General features: G+C 49.6%; 1 pseudogene; it reads right to left on the reverse strand.

The window, feature by feature from the left end:
- LOC141197717 (uncharacterized) overlaps positions 1–26,014 on the reverse strand; it is a 119,760-nt pseudogene extending 93,746 nt beyond the window's left edge.
- Between the last annotated feature and the right edge of the window lie 517 nt (positions 26,015–26,531).

The following is a 26,531-nucleotide window of genomic DNA, read 5'->3' on the forward strand; positions in this document are numbered from 1 at the left end:
CCTATCCACTGACTGGAGAGCCGGGGAACCCGGGGGAAGAGAGAACGCCCAAGATTGTGGGTCCCCTTGTAGGAGCGAGATGACAATTCCCACCCTTTGTTCTTCACTCCCCGATGACCGAGGCCGCAGCCGAAAGTACAATTTACATGCCTCCCGGAAAACAAAAAACTTGTCCCGCCCCCCAGTGAACCTATCAGGGAGAGCTACTTTAGGTTCTGGTCCGGCTTGCTCCTGAGGATGCCAAACCTTGGACCTAACGTCCGCCAGCTCCATGGACAAACTCTGCAATTGCCGAGCTAGACCGGCTACTGGATCCATAGTAGCTGGAGAAAAACTAAGTGGGTCGGTGAAAATGTCACGCTGTCTCTGTATACTGGAGGTAGGGGGCCTAAGCTGACCCTAAGCTGGGGCCCTGACTAATCCCTCAACCTGGAGGTACTGTTAAAGGTACAGAGGTCCAGGCCGCCAGCGTAACCCCTACCTCCTGAAGATCCCTGCACCTCAGTAATCTAGTCCTGAGAAGGACCCCGATCACAACCAAAGGGAACAAGAAATAATATGCCCAAACACAGTATTTAGACGAACGAGACAGTACAAGGGAAAAACCAAAACCACCTTGCATACAAACAACTTCTCAACTACAACAGAGGGAAAACCAACGGGAAAGGAGATAAATGATAAAGCGAGGAAAGGGAAAAAACACTTCCAAATACACTTATCTCAGCAACTCCAAACACCACGATCCGCTCTGTCAGTCTGAATGAAATGCTTTCACCGACACCTCCCAAACAGACCAGCAGGTATATGAAGGAGTCTCACTACAGAAGTATTGATTGCAGCTGGGCGAGGCTGGACCTCATCTAGCCCAGAGAGAGAGAGAGAGAGAGAGAGAATTAACTCCCTCACTGCCGAGAAACACAAAGCACCAACAAGTCAGCTGCGAGAAGTCAGGCTGTGTACTCGTGACGATCTTCGTGGCAACACACCCGTGACAGTACCCTATATTATTTTCATGCACTATTGCTGTTTATTTGCTTATTTATTATAGGGTATTTGCTTATTATGTTTCTTTGTTTTTTTCTGTTTAGTGGCCAGGTGTAAACATGCACTTACATGCTGCATGCACGCCAATTTACAGTTGAAACCAGAAGTTTACAAACACTAAATAAAAAGACACATATGCATGTTTTTCTCAATATCTGACATGAAGTCAGAATAAACCTTTCCCATTTTAGGTCAATTAGGATTACCATGATTTTTCATATTTGCCAAATGCCAGAATAATGAGAGCGAAAGAATGGGAATGTCCAGATGGGAATGTCCAGCCATCATACCACTCAGGAAGGAGACGGGTTCTGTATCCCAGAGATGAACATGATTTGGTCCAACATGTGAATATCAACCCAAGGACAAAAGCAAAAGACCTTATGAAGAGGATGGCAGAAGCTGATAAGATTGTGTCAATATCCACAGTGAAACGAGTAATGTATCAACACGGGCTGAAAGGCCACTCTGCCAGGAAGAAGCCATTACTCTAAAAGAAACATAAAAAAAGCCAGATTAATGTTTGCAAATGCACACAGGAACATAGACCTTAATTTTTGGAGATGTCCTGTGGTCTGATGAAACTAAAATTGAACCTTTTGGGTATAATGACCATCGTTACGTTTGGAGGAAAGCAGGAGAAGCTTTGAAGCCTAAAACACCATCCCAACAGTGAAACATGGGGGTGGCAGCATTGTGTCATGGGGTTGTTTTGCTGCAGGAGTGACTGGTGCACTTCACAAAATAGATGGCATCATGAGAAAAGAAGATTATGTGGCAATACTGAAGCAACATCTCAAGACATCAGCCAGGAAGTTAAAGCTTGGGCGGAAATGCGTCTTCCAAATGGACAATGACCCAAAGCATACTGCCAAAATGGTAACAAAGTGGCTTAAGGATAACAAAGTCAATGTTTTGGAGTGGCCATCACAAAGCCCTGATCTCAATCCTATCGAAAATTTATGGGCAAAGCTGAGAAGGCAGGTGCGAGCAAGGAGACCTACAAACCTGGATCAGTTACACCAGTTTTTTCAGGAGGAATGGGCCCAAATTCCGACCAACTATTGTGAAAAGTTTGTGGAAGGATATCCCAAATGTTTGACCCAAGTCATTCAGTTTAAGGTAATGGTACTGTAAGGAACGACACCGGAAATATCATACAATATCCCACCACTGCCGTCAATTGTTAGGAAACTACACCGGAGGGATCATACAATATCCCACCGCTGCCATCAATTTGTCAGGTAATCGCACACACAGACGATCCCAATTACTCACTGCATAGTTATCGGCAAGCGATCAGTGAGACGTAGACACCACAGAATTCCAATGCATGGAATATGTGTGTATGCCCCCGTAAGATCACTGCCAGTTTCATCCAATTAGATTATTCGCTGCCATCACCAACCAGATTTAAAATATTCAAATACAGGCCTGATTGGACGCCTGTTTTCTGGTCAGGGCTATGGAGTCGAATTCGTGGAGTCGGAGCCCATTTTGGTGGAGTCTGAGTCAGTATAAAATGGACCAACTCCGACTCCTAAAATATATAATAAATTGGGTACAGTAGTTCAATGCAGTTTGTTGGGAATATTTTTTTATAAGAATTTGGGAAATTTATGAAATGTCCTACAAGTGTCTGTCCTATTCCTGATATAAGGGTCTAGAGTTTTAGCTGAGATGAATCTGTGCTACAGTAAATTTATCACTTAAACATGAGCAATGGAGTCGGAGTCGGTGTCATGGACGATTACAGAGCATTTTATATTTAATCCAAAAGCGAGGCAGTGTTTATGAAGAAATATACAAAAGGTTTTACAAAGGGGGACAATACAGTACATATACAGTTAAACCAAAATAAATGGGATTAATCGAAGAACTTACTAGACAGATTGCAGAGACTATTCAGGTCGTTATCGAGCTGGACCCCTGCTTATAAAATACCTCTTGAAGCTCATCAAGAGAATGCCAAGAGTGTGCAAAGCAGTCATCAAAGCAAAAGGTGGCTACTTTGAAGAACCTAGAATATAAGACATATTTTCAGTTGTTTCACACATTTTTGTTAAGTATATAATTACACATGTGTTAATTCATAGTTTTGATGCCTTCAGTGTGAATGTACAATTTTCATAGTCATGAAAATACAGAAAAATCTTTAAATGAGAAGGTGTGTCCAAACTTTTGGTCTGTACTGTATATAGTACGAAATGTTTTTTTTTTTTTTTTTTTTTTAAGATAGAGACCGGAGGTACTGTGTGACGCAGAAATCTTCTGTCTTTAAAATGGCGGCGAAGTGTGGTGGTACGTTACATATTTAAATTATTAGTGATGTCAGGAGAGGGCGGGGGGAGAACAGTAACGCCAGCTCAGCGCCTGCGCAGTCCGCGCTTTCCGGCGCTATTTTGTTGAAGACACACTGCAAGTGTGTCTTCAATGTGTCTATTGAAGACACACTTGCAATGTGTCTTCAATAAAACGGCGCTGGAAGCGCGCTATGCGCATGCGCCGATATCGACAGTGGATCCCGGCCTTCTGCCCGAAGAGACGCCGCGGCAACTGGCCTCCCGCATAGGTAAGTTGTTATGGTGCCGGAGATCGCCGTATGCGTTCAGTGCTTACGCACATTTCCTCAACGCAGTGGGCAGTAGCAGCCGACATACAGGCTAGGGGCTGCCCACTGTGCTTTTGCACCATGCTCCCTCTTTTGCTTTACTGCTGGGGAACCGTGACCACCTCCTCTTCCTCCGAACGTCACTAGGATGACCTTCGCTCCATGTGGAGTCTAGGACCTCATCATCTTCCACCCTTCTACCCACGCCTCACCCCTACCCTCCATGCAGGTCTGCACACTGCAGAAAGACACTGCAGTTGGCAACTGTGTTTCGTCATCCTGTGAGATGTGCTGCGGTGGTCCAATGACTGTGTGCACTAGCCCTCCAACATACTCATCCGACAACAGAACAGGTGGTTGGGCATGAGTGCACTCAGTCTCTTCCACTTCTTGAGCAGGGGCAGGTGGATGGGCCACTCAACCCCAACTAGTGGAGTCATCAAAAAGCAGAAGAGACTGATGCATGACTTGGGGCTCAGACTACTTGGCTGATTAGCAAGGGGGTGATCCGGCCATGGTCGTCAGGTGCCAACTCTGCACTTTCTGCAGGGAACTAGGTGGAAGATAACGTGAAGGAATTGGAGGCACTCTCAGCCATCCAATCTAACACCGCCTCAACATGTTCTGGCCTCACCCTTCATGTAGTGGCCCTACTAAATGACGCAGAATGTCCTGTCGCAGGCATGCACCAGAAGAAGGTGTTTCATTTGGGTACATAGCAGGCACAGAATGACCACGTCCTCTTCCTGCAGCAGCTACACCACCACCAGCAGCACCACGACCACAGTAGAGAAGAGGCTGGATTAGGGGACTCAGCACCAGGTCGTTAGGGCAGTATACACCAGGCTGTATTACGGGCGCATTACACCAGGCTGTATTACGGGCACACTACACCAGGCTGTATTACGGAGAAGCTGCAACAGGCTGTATTACGGAGAAGCTGCAACAGGCTGTATTACGGAGAAGCTGCAACAGGCTGTATTACGGAGAAGCTGCAACAGGCTGTATTACGGAGAAGCTGCAACAGGCTGTATTACGGAGAAGCTGCAACAGGCTGTATTACGGAGAAGCTGCAACAGGCTGTATTACGGAGAAGCTGCAACAGGCTGTATTACGGAGAAGCTGCAACAGGCTGTATTACGGAGAAGCTGCAACAGGCTGTATTACGGAGAAGCTGCAACAGGCTGTATTACGGAGAAGCTGCAACAGGCTGTATTACGGAGAAGCTGCAACAGGCTGTATTACGGAGAAGCTGCAACAGGCTGTATTACGGAGAAGCTGCAACAGGCTGTATTACGGAGAAGCTGCAACAGGCTGTATTACGGAGAAGCTGCAACAGGCTGTATTACGGAGAAGCTGCAACAGGCTGTATTACGGAGAAGCTGCAACAGGCTGTATTACGGAGAAGCTGCAACAGGCTGTATTACGGAGAAGCTGCAACAGGCTGTATTACGGAGAAGCTGCAACAGGCTGTATTACGGAGAAGCTGCAACAGGCTGTATTACTGGCACGCCACACCAGCCTATATTACGGTCACGCCGCACCAGCCTGTATTACGGTCACGCCGCACCAGCCTGTATTACGGTCACGCCGCACCAGCCTGTATTACGGTCACGCCGCACCAGCCTGTATTACGGTCACGCCGCACCAGCCTGTATTACGGTCACGCCGCACCAGCCTGTATTACGGTCACAACGCACCAGGTTCTTATGGGACTGTACACCAGGCTGTGAGGGCACACCGCACCAGGTTCTTATGGGACTGTACACCAGGCTGTGAGGGCACACAGCACCAGGCTGTGAGGGCACACCGCACCAGGCTGTGAGGGCACACCGCACCAGGCTGTGAGGGCACACCGCACCAGGCTGTGAGGGCACACCGCACCAGGCTCTTATGGAACTGTACACCAGGCTGTGAGGGCGCACCGCACCAGGCTCTTATGGAACTGTACACCAGGCTGTGAGGGCACACCGCACCAGGCTCTTATGGGACTGTACACCAGGCTGTGAGGGCACACCGCACCAGGTTCTTATGGGACTGTACACCAGGCTGTGAGGGCACACCACACCAGGCTCTTATGGGACTGTACACCAGGCTGTGAAGGCACACAGCACCAGGCTCTTATAGGACTGTACACCAGGCTGTGAGGGCACACCGCACCAGGCTCTTATGGGACTGTACACCAGGCTCTTATGGAACTGTACACCAGGCTGTGAGGGCACACCGCACCAGACTCTTATGGGACTGTACACCAGGCTGTGAGGGCACACAGCACCAGGCTCTTATGGAACTGTACACCAGGCTCTTATGGAACTGTACACCAGGCTGTGAGGGCACACCGCACCAGGCTCTTATGGGACTGTACACCAGGCTATGAGGGCACACAGCACAAGGTTCTTATGGGACTGTACACCAGGCGGTGAAGGCACATCGCACCAGGTTCTTATGGGACTGTACACCAGGCGGTGAGGGCACACGGTACCAGGCTATGAGAGCACACCGCACCAGGCTCTTATGGGACTGTACACCAGGCTGTGAGAGCACGCCGCACCAGGCTCTTATGGAACTGTACACCAGGCTCTTATGGAACTGTACACCAGGCTGTGAGAGCACACCGCACCAGGCTGTGAGGGCACACCGCACCAGGCTATAAGAGCACACCGCACCAGGCTCTTATGGGACTGTACACCAGGCTGTGAGGGCACATCGCACCAGGTTCTTATGGGACTGTACACCAGGCGGTGAGGGCACACGGTACCAGGCTATGAGAGCACACCGCACCAGGCTCTTATGGGACTGTACACCAGGCTGTGAGAGCACGCCGCACCAGGCTCTTATGGAACTGTACACCAGGCTCTTATGGAACTGTACACCAGGCTGTGAGAGCACACCGCACCAGGCTGTGAGGGCACACCGCACCAGGCTATAAGAGCACACCGCACCAGGCTCTTATGGGACTGTACACCAGGCTGTGAGGGCACACCGCACCAGGCACTTATGGAACTGTACACCAGGCTGTGAGGGCACACCGCACCAAGCTCTTATGGGACTGTACACCAGGCTGTGAGGGCACACCGCACCAGGCTCTTATGGGACTGTACACCAGGCTGTGAGGGCACACCGCACCAGGCTCTTATGGGACTGTACACCAGGCTGTGAGGGCACACCGCACCAGGCTCTTATGGGACTGTACACCAGGCTGTGAGGGCACACCGCACCAGGCTGTGAGGGCACACCGCACCAGGCTGTGAGGGCACACCGCACCAGGCTGTGAGGGCACACCGCACCAGGCTCTTATGGGACTGTACACCAGGCTGTGAGGGCACACCGCACCAGGCTGTGAGGGCACACCGCACCAGGCTCTTATGGGACTGTACACCAGGCTGTGAGGGCACACCGCACCAGGCTCTTATGGGACTGTACACCAGGCTGTGAGGGCACACCGCACCAGGCTCTTATGGGACTGTACACCAGGCTGTGAGGGCACACCGCACCAGGCTCTTATGGGACTGTACACCAGGCTGTGAGGGCACACCGCACCAGGCTCTTATGGGACTGTACACCAGGCTGTGAGGGCACACCGCACCAGGCTCTTATGGGACTGTACACCAGGCTGTGAGGGCACACCGCACCAGGCTCTTATGGGACTGTACACCAGGCTGTGAGGGCACACCGCACCAGGCTCTTATGGGACTGTACACCAGGCTGTGAGGGCACACCGCACCAGGCTCTTATGGGACTGTACACCAGGCTGTGAGGGCACACCGCACCAGGCTGTGAGGGCACACCGCACCAAGCTCTTATGGGACTGTACACCAGGCTGTGAGGGCACACCGCACCAGGCTCTTATGGGACTGTACACCAGGCTGTGAGGGCACACCGCACCAGGCTCTTATGGGACTGTACACCAGGCTGTGAGGGCACACCGCACCAGGCTCTTATGGGATTGTACACAAGACTGTGAGGGCACACCGCACTAGGCTCTTATGGGACTGTACACCAGGCTGTGAGGGCACACCGCACCAAGCTGTGAGGGCACACCGCACCAGGCTCTTATGGGACTGTACACCAGGCGGTGAGGGCACACCGCACCAGGCTCTTATGGGACTGTACACCAGGCTGTGAGGGCACACCGCACCAGGCTCTTATGGGACTGTACACCAGGCTGTGAGGGCACACCGCACCAGGCTGTGAGGGCACACCGCACCAAGCTCTTATGGGACTGTACACCAGGCTGTGAGGGCACACCGCACCAGGCTCTTATGGGACTGTACACCAGGCTGTGAGGGCACACCGCACCAGGCTCTTATGGGACTGTACACCAGGCTGTGAGGGCACACCGCACCAGGCTCTTATGGGATTGTACACAAGACTGTGAGGGCACACCGCACTAGGCTCTTATGGGACTGTACACCAGGCTGTGAGGGCACACCGCACCAAGCTGTGAGGGCACACCGCACCAGGCTCTTATGGGACTGTACACCACGCTGTGAGGGCACACCGCACCAGGCTCTTATGGGTCTGTACACCAGGCTGTGAGGGCACACCGCACCAGGCTGTGAGAGCACACCGCACCAGGCTCTTATGGGACTGTACACCAGGCTGTGAGAGCACACCGCACCAGGCTCTTATGGGACTGTACACCAGGCTGTGAGAGCACACCGCACCAGGCTCTTATGGGACTGTACACCAGGCTCTTATGGAACTGTACACCAGGCTGTGAGGGCACACCGCACCAGGCTGTGAGGGCACACCGCACCAGGCTCTTATGGGACTGTACACCAGGCTGTGAGGGCACACAGCACCAGGCTGTGAGGGCACACAGCACCAGGCTCTTATGGGACTGTACACCAGGCTGTGAGAGCACACCGCACCAGGCTCTTTTGGAACTGTACACCAGGCTCTTATGGAACTGTACACCAGGCTGTGAGGGCACACCGCACCAGGCTGTGAGGGCACACCGCACCAGGCTCTTATGGGACTGTACACCAGGCTGTGAGGGCACACAGCACCAGGTTCTTATGGGACTGTACACCAGGCGGTGAGGGCACACCGCACCAGGATCTTATGGAACTGTACACCAGGCTGTGAGGGCACACCGCACCAGGCTATGAGAGCACACCGCACCAGGCTCTTATGGGACTGTATACCAGGCTCTTATGGAACTGTACACCAGGCTGTGAGAGCACACCGCACCAGGCTGTGAGGGCACACCGCACCAGGCTCTTATGGGACTGTACACCAGGCTGTGAGGGCACACCGCACCAGGCTCTTATGGGACTGTACACCAGGCTGTGAGGGCGCACCGCACCAGGCTCTTATGGAACTGTACACCAGGCTGTGAGGGCACACCGCACCAGGCTCTTATGGGACTGTACACCAGGCTGTGAGGGCACACCGCACCAGGTTCTTATGGGACTGTACACCAGGCTGTGAGGGCACACCGCACCAGGCTCTTATGGGATCGTACACCAGGCTGTGAGGGCGCACCGCACCAGGCTCTTATGGAACTGTACACCAGGCTGTGAAGGCACACAGCACCAGGCTGTGAGGGCACACCGCACCAGGCTCTTATAGGACTGTACACCAGGTTGTGAGGGCACACCGCACCAGGCTATGAGAGCACACCGCACCAGGCTGTTATGGGACTGTACACCAGGCTGTGAGAGCACACTGCACCAGGCTCTTATGGAACTGTACACCAGGCTCTTATGGAACTGTACACCAGGCTGTGAGGGCACACCGCACCAGGCTGTGAGGGCACACCGCACCAGGCTCTTATGGGACTGTACACCAGGCTGTGAGGGCACACCGCACCAGGCTCTTATGGGACTGTACACCAGGCTGTGAGGGCACACCACACCAGGCTCTTATGGGACTGTACACCAGGCTGTGAGGGCACACAGCACCAGGCTCTTATGGGACTGTACACCAGGCTGTGAGAGCACACCGCACCAGGCTATGAGAGCACACCGCACCAGGCTCTTATGGAACTGTACACCAGGCTCTTATGGAACTGTACACCAGGCTCTTATGGGACTGTACACCAGGCTGTGAGGGCACACAGCACCAGGCTCTTATGGGACTGTACACCAGGCTGTGAGAGCACACCGCACCAGGCTCTTATGGAACTGTACACCAGGCTCTTATGGAACTGTACACCAGGCTCTTATGGAACTGTACACCAGGCTGTGAGGGCACACCGCACCAGGCTGTGAGGGCACACCGCACCAGGCTCTTATGGGACTGTACACCAGGCTGTGAGGGCACACAGCACCAGGTTCTTATGGGACTGTACACCAGGCGGTGAGGGCACACCGCACCAGGCTCTTATGGAACTGGACACCAGGCTGTGAGGGCACACCGCACCAGGCTATGAGAGCACACCGCACCAGGTTCTTATGGGACTGTACACCAGGCGGTGAGGGCACACCGCACCAGGATCTTATGGAACTGTACACCAGGCTGTGAGGGCACACCGCACCAGGCTCTTATGGGACTGTACACTAGGCTGTGAGAGCACACCGCACCAGGCTCTTATGGGACTGTACACCAGGCTGTGAGGGCACACCGCACCAGGCTCTTATAGGACTGTACACCAGGCTCTTATGGAACTGTACACCAGGCTGTGAGGGCACACCGCACCAGGCTCTTATGGGACTGTACACCAGGCTGTGAGGGCACACCGCACCAGGCTCTTATGGGACTGTACACCAGGCTGTGAGGGCACACTGCACCAGGCTCTTATGGGACTGTACACCAGGCTGTGAGGGCACACCGCACCAGGCTCTTATGGGACTGTACACCAGGCTGTGAGGGCACACCACATCAGGCTGTGAGGGCACACCGCACCAGGCTCTTATGGGACTGTACACCAGGCTGTGAGGGCACACCGCACCAGGCTCTTATGGGACTGTACACCAGGCTGTGAGGGCACACCGCACCAGGCTGTGAGGGCACACCGCACCAGGCTCTTATGGGACTGTACACCAGGCTGTGAGGGCACACCGCACCAGGCTCTTACGGAACTGTACACCAGGCTGTGAGAGCACACCGCACCAGGCTCTTATGGGACTGTACACCAGGCTGTGAGGGCACACCGCACCAGGCTCTTATGGGACTGTACACCAGGCTGTGAGGGCACACTGCACCAGGCTCTTATGGGACTGTACACCAGGCTGTGAGGGCACACCGCACCAGGCTCTTATGGGACTGTACACCAGGCTGTGAGGGCACACCACATCAGGCTGTGAGGGCACACCGCACCAGGCTCTTATGGGACTGTACACCAGGCTGTGAGGGCACACCGCACCAGGCTCTTATGGGACTGTACACCAGGCTGTGAGGGCACACCGCACCAGGCTGTGAGGGCACACCGCACCAGGCTCTTATGGGACTGTACACCAGGCTGTGAGGGCACACCGCACCAGGCTCTTATGGGACTGTACACCAGGCTGTGAGGGCACACCGCACCAGGCTCTTATGGGACTGTACACCAGGCTGTGAGGGCACACCGCACCAGGCTCTTATGGGTCTGTACACCAGGCTGTGAGGGCACACCGCACCAGGCTCTTATGGGTCTGTACACCAGGCTGTGAGGGCACACCGCACCAGGCTCTTATGGGATCGTACACCAGGCTGTGAGGGCACACCGCACCAGGCTCTTATGGGACTGTACACCAGGCTGTGAGGGCACACCGCACCAGGCTCTTATGGGACTGTACACCAGGCTGTGAGGGCACACCGCACCAGGCTCTTATGGGACTGTACACCAGGCTGTGAGGGCACACCGCACCAGGCTCTTATGGGTCTGTACACCAGGCTGTGAGGGCACACCGCACCAGGCTCTTATGGGTCTGTACACCAGGCTGTGAGGGCACACCGCACCAGGCTCTTATGGGATCGTACACCAGGCTGTGAGGGCACACCGCACCAGGCTCTTATGGGACTGTACACCAGGCTGTGAGGGCACACCGCACCAGGCTCTTATGGGACTGTACACCAGGCTGTGAGGGCACACCGCACCAGGCTCTTATGGGACTGTACACCAGGCTGTGAGGGCACACCGCACCAGGCTCTTATGGGACTGTACACCAGGCTGTGAGGGCATACCGCACCAGGCTCTTATGGGCCTGTACACCAGACTGTGAGGGCACACCGCACCAGGCTCTTATGGGACTGTACACCAGGCTGTGAGGGCACACCGCACCAGGCTCTTATGGGACTGTACACCAGGCTGTGAGGGCACACCACATCAGGCTCTTATGGGACTGTACACCAGGCTGTGAGGGCACACCACACCAGGCTCTTATGGGACTGTACACCAGGCTGTGATGGCACACCGCACTAGGCTCTTATGGGATTGTACACCAGGCTGTGAGGGCACCAGACATCAGAATGGCGATGTGTGATCCGGCCTTAATACAGGCCAGGTCACATGGTGTTCCGGTCAATCACAGTCATGCCAACACGTAGCATGGCTGTGATTGGGCTAAAAGTGCCCAAAGCCTAAAAAAATTGTTCATTTGCTGTGCTGCAGCCTTTCAACAAGCTTTATTAGGCTGGCGAACCCGAACAGTAACACGGAAGTCCATGTTCAGGTTTCGGTACCGGAGACTAGGCGTCTGGTACGAACCCTAAACTTTACCATATGGGTTCGCTCATCTCTGGTGAGGTTACAGGAACTCATTCTATAATTTAGGGAGATTCTCACTTCTTACTCGAGCGATTTGCAGGCCAAACTCATTTATTCAAATTAACGAGCAATTAATTAGAGAAAAAAAGGAAAAGGATTGTCCAGGAAGACATCGATGTGCTGCGTGTGATCCAGGGAGCGGCTGCTGGAGGCACAGACTCCTCCTGAGCGTCTGTATGATTCCTTATTACATGAAGAACGAATGACACAAGAAAAGTATAGAGACACAATGTAAGTGAGAAAGAAAGAAATCCTGCTAGAGAGTAATGGAGACTCCACACACCTCCACCTGCAGAGCCGCCACCACACACCTCCACCTGCAGAGCCGCCACCACACACCTCCACCTGCAGAGCCGCCACCACACACCTCCACCTGCAGAGCCGCCACCACACACCTCCACCTGCAGAGCCGCCACCACACACCTCCACCTGCAGAGCCGCCTCCACACACCTCCACCTGCAGAGCCGCCTCCACACACCTCCACCTGCAGAGCCCCCACCACATACCTCCACCTGCAGAGCCGCCACCACACACCTCCACCTGCAGAGCCGCCACCACACACCTCCACCTGCAGAGCCCCCACCACATACCTCCACCTGCAGAGCCGCCTCCACATATATGGCTGCTCTTTGCGCACAGGACCTGTGATGAGGTCACAGGAGGGGAGGAGTCAGGGGTCACATGATCAGGGGCCTCAGTGGATGCAGGACTCTGCTGTGCTGGTTGTCATGGTGCTGGATGAGCTGAAGTTTATGTGTGGGGTCAGGAGGGGTTTGCAGTGTGGATGTAGCAGAGCCGCGTATGTACGAGGTGTACGGAGCAGAGCCGTGTGTGTACGAGGTGTACGGAGCAGAGCCGTGTGTGTACGAGGTGTACGGAGCGGAGCCGCGCGTGTACGAGGTGTACGGAGCGGAGCCGCGTATGTACGAGGTGTACGGAGCAGAGCCGCGTGTGTACGAGGTGTACGGAGCAGAGCCGCGTGTGTACGAGGTGTACGGAGCAGAGCCGCGCGTGTACGAGGTGTACGGAGCTGAGCCGCGCGTGTACGAGGTGTACGGAGCGGAGCCGCGTGTGTACGAGGTGTACGGAGCGGAGCCGCGTGTGTACGAGGTGTACGGAGCGGAGCCGCGTGTGTACGAGGTGTACGGAGCAGAGCCGCGTGTGTACGAGGTGTACGGAGCAGAGCCGCGTGTGTACGAGGTGTACGGAGCAGAGCCGCGTGTGTACGAGGTGTACGGAGCAGAGCCGCGCGTGTACGAGGTGGAGGGAGCGGAGCCGCGCGTGTACGAGGTTGACGGAGCGGAGCCGCGCGAGTACGAGGTGGAGGGAGCGGAGCCGCGCGTGTACGAGGTGGAGGGAGCGGAGCCGCGCGTGTACGAGGTGGAGGGAGCGGAGCCGCGCGTGTACGAGGTGGAGGGAGCGGAGCTGCGGGTGTACGGAGCGGAGCTGTGTGTGTACGAGGTGGACTTAGCGGAGCCATGTGTGTACGAGGTGTACGGAGCGGATACCAAAGGACATCCCGATCGATCAAGGAACATCCTTTATGCGTAAGGTGATGAGGGAACTGTGTAAGGCCTTGGAAATTACACAACTGAAGACGTCCGTGTACCATCCCCAGATGGACGGCCTTGTGGAAAGGTTCAATAAAACTTTGAAGAGTATGCGTAAGAAGGTCATAGAGAAGGATGGTTGAGACTTGGACTGTCTCCTATCGTATCTGTTCTTTTCTATCCGTGAGGTTCCACAAGCATGTACCAGATTCTCTCCGTTTGAACTTCTGTATAGCTGAAATCCACGAAGTTTCCTTGATATAGTGAAGGAAACCTGGGAAGCTGAAGTCATGCCCCACCGCAGCATCATTAAACACGTCATCCAAATGCAAGAGAGTATTGCAAAGGTGATACCCATACTAAAAGGACATCTCCAGGCACAGGAGGCTCAAGCTAGGGTCTACAACCGGTCAGCCATGGTGAGTCAGTTCAGCCCTGGGAAAGAGCCCTCGTACTAATTCCCACAGTGGAGAGTAAGTTCTTGGCCAAATGGCAAGGCTCCTATGAGAAGGTAGAGAAGTTTGGTTAAGTGAACTACAAGGTTCATCAACCAGAAAGACGAAAACCATACCAAGTGTACCACATCAATCTTATGAAGCCATGGCAAGACAGGGAGCCGTCCTTTCTCAGGTGTACATGGGGAGGAGCACCCTGTTCTCTACCCGAGTAGGAAGCTGTTGGCATGTGAGCAGAATTATTCCATTGTATAAAAGGAATGTTTGGCTATAAAGTGGACAATGGACACATTACGATACTATCTGTTAGGGCGAAAATTTAAATTAGTATCAGACCATCCCCAACTCAGACGAATGAGGGAGAAAAAGGGGAAAAATGCTCGAGTTACCCGCTGGTTTCTAGCCCTGCAGGATTTCAGCTTCCACTGAACATAGAGTCGAGAAGCTGCATGGTAATGCCGATGCCCTCTCGAGAATCCTATGCCTGGAAGTAGAAGGTGCCAAGCCCCACAACTTTAGGTAGAGGGGGGAGGTATGTAAGATGGCTACCAGACACATACTTGATGGGAGGTATGTATCACAGAGGTGGTTGTCCTCTGTGATGTAAACCTGGAGTATTGCCCTAGTGCACATACAGTTGTGCTCAAAAGTTTACATACCCCGGCAGAATTTTTGCTTTCTTGGCCTTGTTTCAGAGAATATGAATGATAACAAAAAACTTTTTCTCCACTCATGGTTATTGGTTGGGTGAGGCCATTTATTGTCAAACTACTGTGTTTTCTCTTTTTAAATCTTAATGACAACCAAAAACATCCAAATGACCCTGATCAAAAGTTCACATACCCTGGTGATTTGGCCTGATAACATGCACAGAATTTGACACAAATTGGTTTGAATGGCTACTAAAGGTAACATCTTCACCTGTGACCTATTTGCTTGTAATCAGTGTGTGTGGATAAAAGCTGAGTGAGTTTTTGGGATCCAGACAGACTCTTGCATCTTTCATCCAGCCACTGACATTTCTGGATTGTGAGTCTTGGGGAAAGCAAAAGAATTGTCAACGGACCTACGGGAAAAGGTAGTTGAACTGTATAACACAGGAAAGTGATACAAAAAGATATCCAAGAAATTGATAATGCCAGTCAGCTGCGTTCAAACTGTGATTAACAAATGGAAAATCAGGGGCTCTGTAAAAACCAAACCATGGTCAGGTAGACCAACAAAAATTTCGGCCACAACGGCCAGGAAAGTTGTTCGGGATATAAAGAAAAACCCACAAATAACATCAGCTGAAATACAGGACTCTCAGAAAACTAGTGATGTGGCTGTTTCAAAATGCACAATAAGGAGGCACTTTAAGAAAAATGGGCTGCATGGTCGAGTCACCAGAAGAAAGCCATTACTGTGCAAATGCCACAAAGTATCTCGCCTACAATACGCTAAACAGCACAGAGACAAGCCTCAAAACTTCTGGAACAAGGTAATTTGGAGTGATGAGACCAAAATTGAACTTTTTGGCCACAACCATAAACGTTAAATTTGGAGAGAGGTCAACAAGGCCTATGATGAAAGGAACACCATTCCTACTGTAAAGCATGGATCGCTGATGTTTTGGGAATGTGTGAGCTACAAAGGCACAGGAACTTGGTAAAAGTTGAAGGAAAGATGAATGCAGCAAGTTATCAACAAATACTGGAGGCAAATTTGCACTCATCAGCCCGGAAGCTGCGTATGGGACGTACTTCCAACATGACAACGATCCAAAACATAAGGCCAAGTCGACCTGTCATTGGCTACAGCAAAACAAAGTGAAGCTTCTGGAGTGGCCATCTCAGTCTCCTGACCTCAATATTATTGAGCCACTCTGGGGAGATCTCAAGCGTGCAGTTCATGCTAGACAGCCCAGGAATTTACAGGAACTGGAGGCTTTTTGCCAAGAAGTATGGGCTTTACCATCTGAGAAAATAAAGAACCTCATCCACAACTACCACAAAAGACTTCAAGCGGTCATTGATGTTAGAGGGGGCAATACACGGTATTAAGAACTGGGGTATGTAAACTTTTGATCAGGGTCATTTGGTTGTCATTATGATTTAAAAAGAGAAAACACAGTAGTTTGACAATAAATGGCTTCACCCAACCATGAGTGGAGAAAAAGTTTTTTTGTTATCATTCATATTCTTTGAAACAAGGCCAAGAAAAGAAAAATTCTGCTGGGATGTGTAAATTTTTGAGCACAACTGTAGTACTAAGAGGCTTGTTTTGCGCATCGTGGGCCAGCTTTTACGGGCAGCCTGAGAGATGGGCAGGTCTGGCTGTCCACCTACCCCAGCCCTGAGTGTGGTTCACAGGGTAAAATGTAGTCTGTTTGACATATGGTCTGTGTGTGTGGAGGTAAGAAGGTCTTCTGTGTGTTATCTCGAGACTGAGCCGGTATACTGGATTTTAAAAGATGGCGGCCACTGTTTTAAGTTTGTCATGCCTTCTTCTATGTGCTTGTTTTGCATATCTGAGGGATTTCAAAATCTCACTTGATTTCAGCGGTTTAAAGCTTTGGTAATGCAGTGGGCTCCTGCGCTTAGTCAGGCAGCAGGACCCTCCATGAAAAAAAGATGCAATATGGACGATTCGTATGAGGTTTGTTAAGCTCTATGGGCCGGACATAGATCTCCTGCTACTAGAGCATTTTTTAAATGAAGGGGGATATTACCAGTATAAGGGAGGTGAAAAGAACACGCCGAGTCAAGAAGAGTTAAATTGTATAGTAATGTTTCATGTTTATGCGTTTCGATATAAATCTGTTTTTAACTTTATGGCCGGTTTGTGTCTTGATTTTCCTGTAGGTTTTACCTCAAGGCCGTTCCCGGGCATAGGGGAGGGCTGTCCATAGGGGAACCAGTGGAAGGCATAGGGATATACAGTTTGGGTAAGAGATAGTTAAAAGCTGGGAATAGCCCACATTTTGGGAAGGGGTAGATCAGATAAAACGGGGAAGTACTTCCTAGTCAGGAGTTCCAGGAGAGGAAGTCTCAGACAGTGACAGTTGTGACAGGTTCAAGATCAGTGGATGCAGCAGCAGTGAGGTGTCTTGTAAGTTACAAGTCTCCAAAACAGTCTGAGGACAGATCCTGGGTCGGTTTTGGGCCTAGGGCCCAGAAGAGGTATCAGATTCCATGTCTCTGTCTTCTCTGTGAGGAAGAGGCCAGCCGGGTCACAGTGAGAGGGAAAGATGGTGGTCCTCAGGAAAGCTGTAATGCCAGAAAGAAACTCCCTGTTTCTAACAGAAGCTGTTGAGGTGGGGGGCAGGTCGGGCAGAATGGAGGAAAGGACTGATAGTCCACTGGACAAAGGAAACATCAACCGGAGGGGACTCTGTCTCATTCTGTCTGCCGCAATCATGTGGCACCCCAGGGGGTCTGGTTGCCACAGTGGTAGTAATACCATGTCTGGGAGCAAAACAGGAGTTTCCTGGTCAGGGAACACACTACATGCAACACCTCCTGCTCCAGGCCAGAAAAGGGGAGGATCCTGCCCTATATAACTGGATCTGGAGGCGGGGTTAGGTCAGACAGAGACAGGGCTGTAGTCGAGTTGAGGACACGAGGAGCAAGGAGCTGAGGACTGGAGCTGGCAGAGCTCGTCCTAGCTGGAGGACATACAGAAGACCGGACACCGGAGTCCGAGGCTGTGGGACCCTTCAAGCGCAGCAGCAGATACCGCAGGGCAGGGGATTTCAGGTCTCCTGGCCCAACAGAAGCCCGGAGGCTCAGCCACACGAAAGGACCAGTACCACCACAGAGGAGCGAGGAATACACGGGATCCGAGTCGCCAGCCATACGGGTGAGCAGCACGTCACACTCAGGGACGTGGGCTACAACACGACTATAAGCGGGATAGCCAAAGAGTTCAGTCAGTACGGCAGGCCTACAACTCCACCTGACCAGGGGAATTCTAGGATTGCTCCCAGACTGACCAGGCCCTCATCCCTAGCAAGTACTCCCGTTGGGGCCTATATAATCACCACCAGTAAAGACCCTTGGACTGCACTGCAAAGACTCCGTGTTATCATTATTGATCCAGGCACTATCACCACCATCCTCCATACACGCTGCCCTGAAGCTCCACTCTTCCTGTGGGGAGTTACATCACCTTGCTGCACATATCACCAGCTTCAGTGGACTGCTTCGCGGAGGCGGTTCCCAATAACTGCACTCCACAGGTGGCGCAGTCGGACTATTTAAACCAGATACACATAGACTACCTTGGTTTGACCGCCCTGGGTCACGGACCGGGTTACCGCCACGATGACTACAACTCCCAGCATCTACTGGCCCGGCTCCGGGTGCCCCACGGCCCAGGGGGTGCGTCAATCACATGTATCCAAATTGCACAGTAAAGCTGAACGTGTTAAATCGGACCAGAAGTCTTCTATTATGTGTGCAGTTCCATGGACGGGGAGGTATCAAGGACTCCTGTACGACAAATGAGTTTAGAAGAAGGGTTTCAGGGCAAAGTTGCGGCCCATAGCACCAAGCCCTGCGCCCCCCTTCACCAGTGTGACACATGTAACGACTGACAGTTTGCTCTCCTCGTCTACATGTCTCACATTGGTGACTCCCCCTTAATTTAAAATTAGCTCTGTACACAGATTCTCAGGGAGATCTCGGTCCGGCCCATAGATCTAAACAGCTCATTAACATATTAAGAAAAACGTAGGATTTCTCTGGAATAAGACATCGGATCGCAGATATCAAGGTTCCATTTTATTCATCATTCTATGACCTACATGCCCATATAGACAGATTAGAGGAGGGTTGATCCTACTGATAGTGGCTCCTTTAAAGGGAACCTAGCCTGAATAACATTTTAAGCTCGGTGCAGTCGTGCACTACTGACAGGTGTGTAACATTTGACGCGGTTTCTTTACATAGAAATATACCGCATGATATTGACATTGCTTCTGTAAAAGTGGAGAAGTCATCCAAACACCCTCTCAGAAGACTTTTCATATATTAGTGTATCGACCTGCTGTTCTATCTGTCGTAAGTTTTGTGATTTTACATACACCGTGTTCTACAGCTGTAGTTATCCTAGGACAGGATTAACAGTTAGTGCCAGCCCAGGTTGGGAGGAGTTACATGGGCACATAGGAAACTAGTTCCTGATTGTTAAGCAGTTGATGAATAACTGCTAAAGCGATAAGAAGCATTGCTGGTTTGGAGCTAGCCACAAGTGAGAGAAAGTGTGATTAGCCACAAAAGTTCTAAGGATGGCAAGTTCCTGTTCCAGGAAAAGTTCAACATTAACTGATTTCTAAACGTCCAGATTGAAGGAGTACTAAGAAGGTTCCTTTCACCATCAGTGAGTACCTGCTTTAGCATAAACAGCTGAGGAAGATGTAATTCCCCTAGGCAGCTAGAAGGAGTGGGTTACATAAGGCATCATGTGAACCAGTCCTGGAGGTTTAGAGAGGTCCTATTCCTACTAGGAGGAAGTGGAGGATAAAGAAAGTGGGAACAGACCGAGAAAACTCGAGAAGTACTTTGTCACTCTTGAATTGTACCTATACCATTGCCGTATTTAATTCTCAAAAAGACGGAGCAGAAGAATTGTACCAGAAGTATTGTGCCTGCTATCGTCTGTTAAAGGGTGAACAGCTTCTGATGTCATTGATTTGTTGCTTATTTTCAAGGTCCCCATACCCAGGAGGCAGAGGCGAGGCAGACAACACAGAAAGGGCACATTTTTTTTAACAGGGATCTGGGGAACACCTTAGGGACATGGAAAGACTGGGGACATTTTAATCTGAATGCAACCGGATTGAAAATCTGTTCCAAAGATTGATTTGTCCTCTCTGTCCGACTGTTGGCTTCATTGTGGTAGTCAGAGGAGAATGGCAAATCAATCCCCAATTTCTTAGAAAACGCTCTCCAAAATTTGGAGACAAATTGCACCCCCTGTCAGATACAATGTTCAGAGAGATTCTGTAACGCTGAGTCACTTCTTACGGAAAAGCCGTGAGTCTAGATAGTCAAGGAGTCCATGGTCAAAAGCCAGGAGAGTACATTATAAACAGAAGGAAGAGACAAAGGAGTAGTCAGGTAACAGTCCAAGGTCAAAACACCAGGAAGATATCGGATCAGAACAAAGGGGTTAAAGAGATGGTTACAACGAGGTCCACGGTCAGGTAACAAAAGATCAATCTCACCACATGATTAATAAACAACCTGGAAAGCGTTTCAGCATTAGGTACCCTGATAATGGAGCAAAGCGAGCTTGTTTACTGAAATGGTCAGCTACCACCCAAATTACAGTCTTGCCTCCAGACAAAGGTAAATCAGTAATGAAATCCATGTACAAATGAGTCCACGGTCTTTCTGGAATTGGCAGTGGAACCAATTCCCCGGCCAATTACGACAGACTTTAGTTTGTGCGCAAGTTTCACAAGCAGATACAAAATTTTTAATATCATTATACATGGACGGGCACCAAAAGAGTCTAGCAATAGCTTTCCATGTAGCTGTGACCCCAGGATGACCACTCAAGACGGAATCATGAAACTCCTGAAATAGGCGTGATCTTAGATAGACTGGCAAAAATAATTTGGAACTTACAGTAGCGGAAGGAGCCAACGGCTGGGACATCCACATCCAACTCCGAAGATACCATAGAAACCATAATACCCTGAGGAAAAATGGAGGATGGTGGTTCTGGGGCCTGAATCAAGGCTGCGTGATAAAGCATCTGCCTTCAAATTCTTGGACCTTGGTCTGATCGTTATAGAAAAATTAAATCTAGAAAAGAATAAGGACAATCTGGCCAGCCTAGGGCTTAATCGTTTAGCTGATTCAATATAGGCTAAATTTTTATGATCTGTCACTACCGTGACTTGATGAACTGCCCCCTCAAAAAATATCTCCATTCTTCAAAAGCTAATTTAACCGCGAGTAGTTCACGATTACCAACATCATAATTTCTCTCAGCAGATGGTGGCAAGTTGGTTAGAGTCTTGGAACCTTGACATAATACAGCCCCTACTCTGATCTCTGAAGCATCCACCTCCATAATGAACGGCTCCTGGAGATTGGATTGTATTAAAACTGGAGCGGACATGAAACACTCTTTCAATTTATCAAATGCCCCAATAGCATCTGCGACCAACACTTAAGATCTGCAATAAACCACAATAAACCTTCCAATAATATCAGAAAATATATTGTTTAAAAAATTTGGAAATACCACTGACGCATTGGCTATCCCAAAAGGCATGACGAGATTTTCAAAAAGGTCCTTGGATGTTAAAAACACCATCTTCCACTCATCACCCTCCCGAATTTGTATTAAATTATAAGCCACCCTAGAAAACCACTTAGCCCCCATAAGCTGATTATGTAGGTCAGGGATGAGTGGAAGTGGGTAGGTATCTTGAACCGTAATCTTGTTTAATTCCCGGTAATCAAGACTAGGACAGAGGCCACCATCTTTCTTTCTAACAAAGAAAACTCCAGCTGCTACAGGGGAGGAAGTATGGATATGACCTTTCCATAAACTATAATTTACAGATTCTTTCATGGCAGTACCTTCAGGTACCAAAAAATTATACAGCTGAGTTTTAGGTAATATGGGATAAATAACAAGATCAATAGTACAATCATAAGGACGATGTGGGGGTAGTATCTTCACCTCTTTTTCCAAGAATACATTTCCGAAGTCCTTCAGGTACCCAGGCAGAACTTCCGGACTAGCGGAGCAAATTTGTACAGAGCTAAGACATTTCTTATAACAATTGCGGCTCAATTTAACAATATCCTTCCAACATCAATCAATAATAGAATTGTGAATACATAACCATGGAAACTCCAATGCCAACCCAGCAGGTAAAGTATCCAGTGCATGGCAGGAGATGGACTTAGAGTGAAGTGTTCTCACTCTAAGTGTGAACTCCACCATAACCAGCTGGACAAGAGTTCAAAGTAACAATGTCTTGTCAATAGCAAAAATTTGAATAGGTCTTTCCAACCTAACTGTCCCTAACCCTAATTTCTGAATCAGTCCAGAATCAATGAAATTGACAGCAGACCCAAAGCCAATGAAAGCTAACGCAGATAACCATTGGTTTTTAAAAAGTAGCTCAATGTTTAACAGTATCTTGTCTGAGGAGTAAAAGGGTACCTAGAAGACTGGGTGACCTGCTTGACAATCACCCAAACTTAGACGTTTCCCTTCGGCTTGTTTGGCCTGCTTGCTTGCGGGCGTGCCACGTGTTCTTAAGGAAATGTCCAGTCTGAGAACACTCCGACGTCTCCTCTCATGGCCTGAGTGATGGAAGCTCCAACCTCCATATGTTCCGCCTCAGGTAAGTGGATGGACTCTAGAGGAATGACCGAAACCCTCTTTTGCTCACCACATCTCTCCCGAAATCTTTGATCTATACGAATGGCCCGGGTCATGGTTCCCCCAAGGAGCAAGGTGGAGTATGCAGAGCCACCTGTCAGCAGGATTGTGCTCAGTAAACTACATACACTGTCAGGTGAGCGCCATTACATTGATTAAATTGATACCTGGATTGATGAAATCCGTCCTGTGGTTCTTATGTAATCTTTAGGCTGTGTGCCCACTATGCGTTATTTTAAGCGTTTTCGCAGTGGCAATTCCGCTGCAGAAACGCTTAAAAAACGCTTGGTAGAAGGCCTGCCATGTTGCCCAATGATAATCTGCATGTGCTATGCACATACTGCGGAAATTTCCGCTGCGGATTATCATTGCGGAAAAATCCTCAGCACTACCAATTATTTTGTGGAAGCGCTGCGTTTTCGCCGCCGTTGACTTGCATTAGAACGCATAGAATCCGCATCACTGCATCTGTACATGCGGAATCCATGCGTTTCAATGTGCGGATGGTACCTGGGTTTGGAGAAGAGGAGCCTTACTTTCAGTTTGGAGATAATGATATGCTCGCTGCAGGGCGGCGGTGTTCACACCGTGCAGTAACTGAGTCAGTGACCCAAGCAAGTCCAACATAAACAGCTTTATTCAGCAACTCATGGGTAAACAGAAAAGTTCTCCGGTTCGCAGCCGGGTTACATGAGTCAAACAACTTTTGCCGTGGGCAACGGCCGCGCCAGGCGGCTCAGAGCCTGACGGGTGCAGAGCCTTCCCAGGCGGTGGTTCAGCTACTCACAGGCCCGCCGAGCTTTCCTGCTATCCTCCTAGCAGGTTCCAATGCAGAACACTAATCCTTAGTGCAGGGTTTTTAAAGGACCTGTGGCAAGAGCCACTGGAAAACCCGGGTTGGAGGGAGGAGGCCGCCCCACTGCCTTCCTGTAGCCTCCTCCAAGAAATGAAGGCCCTGCCGGGTTTTACTTATCTGCCTTAGCCAGATAGCCTGACCAGGTCCATGCTCACCTTCATTCCTGCATTGCAGCCGCAGGGGAGTTTGTGACTGCAATGCACTCCAATGGATTTAATAGGTCTCTGTACACATTCTGGGGGATATATAACGTCCCTCGTATACAATCCCGGTCACTGCCACACATCGCGCTCCGGGGCCGCCTGTGGGGTGGGCTCTATCTGGTGCTCTGATTACTTATTCATCTCTATGCTCTTATGACAGGTCACTGGGCATTCACTGACTTGCCTCTTATTTTACCTAGACCCGCAATACTAGATGAATTATGTAAAATAGGAGGCAGGTCAGTGAAGGATCAGTGAGCTTCTATGGAATGTTCATTGGGAAAAATATGACCCTCATCAGAAATGAAGGCTAAAACTGGATTAGAATCAAATCTTATAAGCCGTCTCCCTCTTACCTCAGCGGAAGGGGGAGAGAGGGGTCTGATGAGACCCATTATAACATCTCTTTTACCATATATCAAGGTCAGATCCGGAAGAACCACATGCGTATGGCCTTCAGTACCACAACTTTTTTGGTGGCATCTTCCCCGCAAAGAAATCTCCGCTGTATCCACGTCCTTAGGTTCAGGATCAGCCACACACATCAGAGGACAACTGTTTCGTTATAACAAGTTAAACTTTACTGGACAGTTCAGATACAACAGTCTGTAACAAGCAGTTTCTGGCACACCACCCTCCAGCTCCAGTAACATAGTACATTTCAAGCTCTTGCTTACGTTCCGCTCGGACTACCCCTACGCTTGTTCCTCGTTAGCCCCAGGGATTTCCCTTCTGGCACCACAGCACTCCCGAGATCCATTACATTTCCCTCTCGCGTTTCCCTGTCCAGCTTCCTCTGTGTGGAAGGGATTAAGGCACACTTCTCAGTGCCTAATTCGGGCCACAGGCCCCGTACGTTGCAGGAATTTCCGCAGAAAATTTGGTACAGTCTCATGCTGCCAAAACGATATAGACTCTACGTGCCCCCAGCCCTCTGCAGCTTGAACCTCAAACTTGACACGAACCTAATACTTTTTCTATCTAACTAAACCAGGAAGTGATTCCCCTTTTTGCTTGACCTACCCCCTCCAATGCTGGGCTGGTCCCAAACACTTAACTGTATCCTAACCTATACCTTACACACTATTAGGCCCACCACGCCTATTTGTCCTAATGTTTTTATCTATCACTAGCTAAGCCCTAAACTACTAATACAGACTAATGGAAAATTCATTCATCTCTATTTCCTAATCATCATTTAGTGCTGAAAATGGTTTCTCTCTCTTCTAAAACTGTGACTTTAATTTGACTGTAACTGTTGGATTTCTTTTCTTGTAAAATTTGCCAATAAAATGATTTTATTAAACAAGGAAATTGCTATATCCCTACATGAGTTTTTAGATGATGAAGAAGATATGATTTCCGGGAATAACCTTTCCCACATTCAGGACATGAATATGGCTTCTCTCCAGTGTGAATTCTTTGATGTTCAAGAAGATCTGATTTGTGGTTAAAACCTTTTCCACATTCTGGACATAAATGTGCCTTTACCTCTGTGTGAATTCTCTGATGTTTAAAAAGATCTGATTTCTGCGTAAAACATTTCCCACATTCTGAACATAAAAATGGTTTCTCCCCTGTATGAGATCTCTGATGTGCAACAAGTTTTGAATTCGAACTATAACGTTTCCCACATTCTGAACATGAATATGGCTTTTCTCCAGTGTGAATTTTTTGATGTTTAAGAAGATCTGATTTCTGTTTGAAACATTTCCCACATTCTGGACACGAATATGGCTTCTCTCCTGTGTGAATTCTTTGATGGTTAATTAGATCTAGTTTCTTGATAAAACATTTCCCACATTCTGAACATGAATATGGCTTCTCCCCTGTGTGACTTCTGTAGTGTATAATGAAATTTGACTTACGGTTAAAACATTTCCCACATTCTGAACATGAAAATGGTTTTTCTCCTGTGTGAATTCGCTGATGTATATGGAAATGTGATTTATGTTTAAAATATTTCCCACATTCTGAACATGAATATGGTTTCTCCCCTGTGTGACTTCTGTAATGTACAAGTAAATTTGACTTATGGTTAAAACATTTCCCACATTCTGAACATGAGAATGGCATTTCTCCTGTGTGAATTCTCTGATGTGTAAGCAATTTAGATTTATATATAAAACATTTCCCACATTCTGAACATGAAAACGGCTTTTCTCTTGTGTGAATTCTCTGATGTCTATGGAATTTAGATTTATATTCGAAACATTTCCCACATTCTGAACAGGAAAATGGTTTCTTCCCTGGGGGAATTATTTGATGTTCGACATCCCTTCTCTGGCTTTCATTTTGCTTAACAGTCTGTGATGAATCCAAATAGATGACGGATTGAAAAGGCTCAGATGACTGATTTTTGCGCTGAAGGGCTGGAGGTATAGCTGGAATAATGGCACGCTTTTCATGGGTATCTGGTTTGACACCACAGTCATCTGCCAAGAATAAATCTGATTTTATTATTTTTCAATATCAATGCCTTATATTTTATAACATTTCTCTATACATAATTCTATACAAATCAAAGTATAATGAAACTATGACCTAAGACAGTAGTGAGCCACCTGTGCACAAATCCCATGGTACTGAATGGTACGTACCATCGACGAACATAATACATATACGCAGAAAAGTTCGAGGCAATAAAGGGAGGATTAAAAATAAGCTTTATTACATTACAATCTACAGCAACAGATAAAAATACACGCCATAAAAACATGTA

This window comes from Phyllobates terribilis, unplaced genomic scaffold (genome assembly GCF_046119375.1).
Source record: "Phyllobates terribilis strain yellow unplaced genomic scaffold, ASM4611937v1 Scaffold_86__1_contigs__length_6382490, whole genome shotgun sequence".
NCBI lineage: Eukaryota > Metazoa > Chordata > Amphibia > Anura > Dendrobatidae > Phyllobates > Phyllobates terribilis.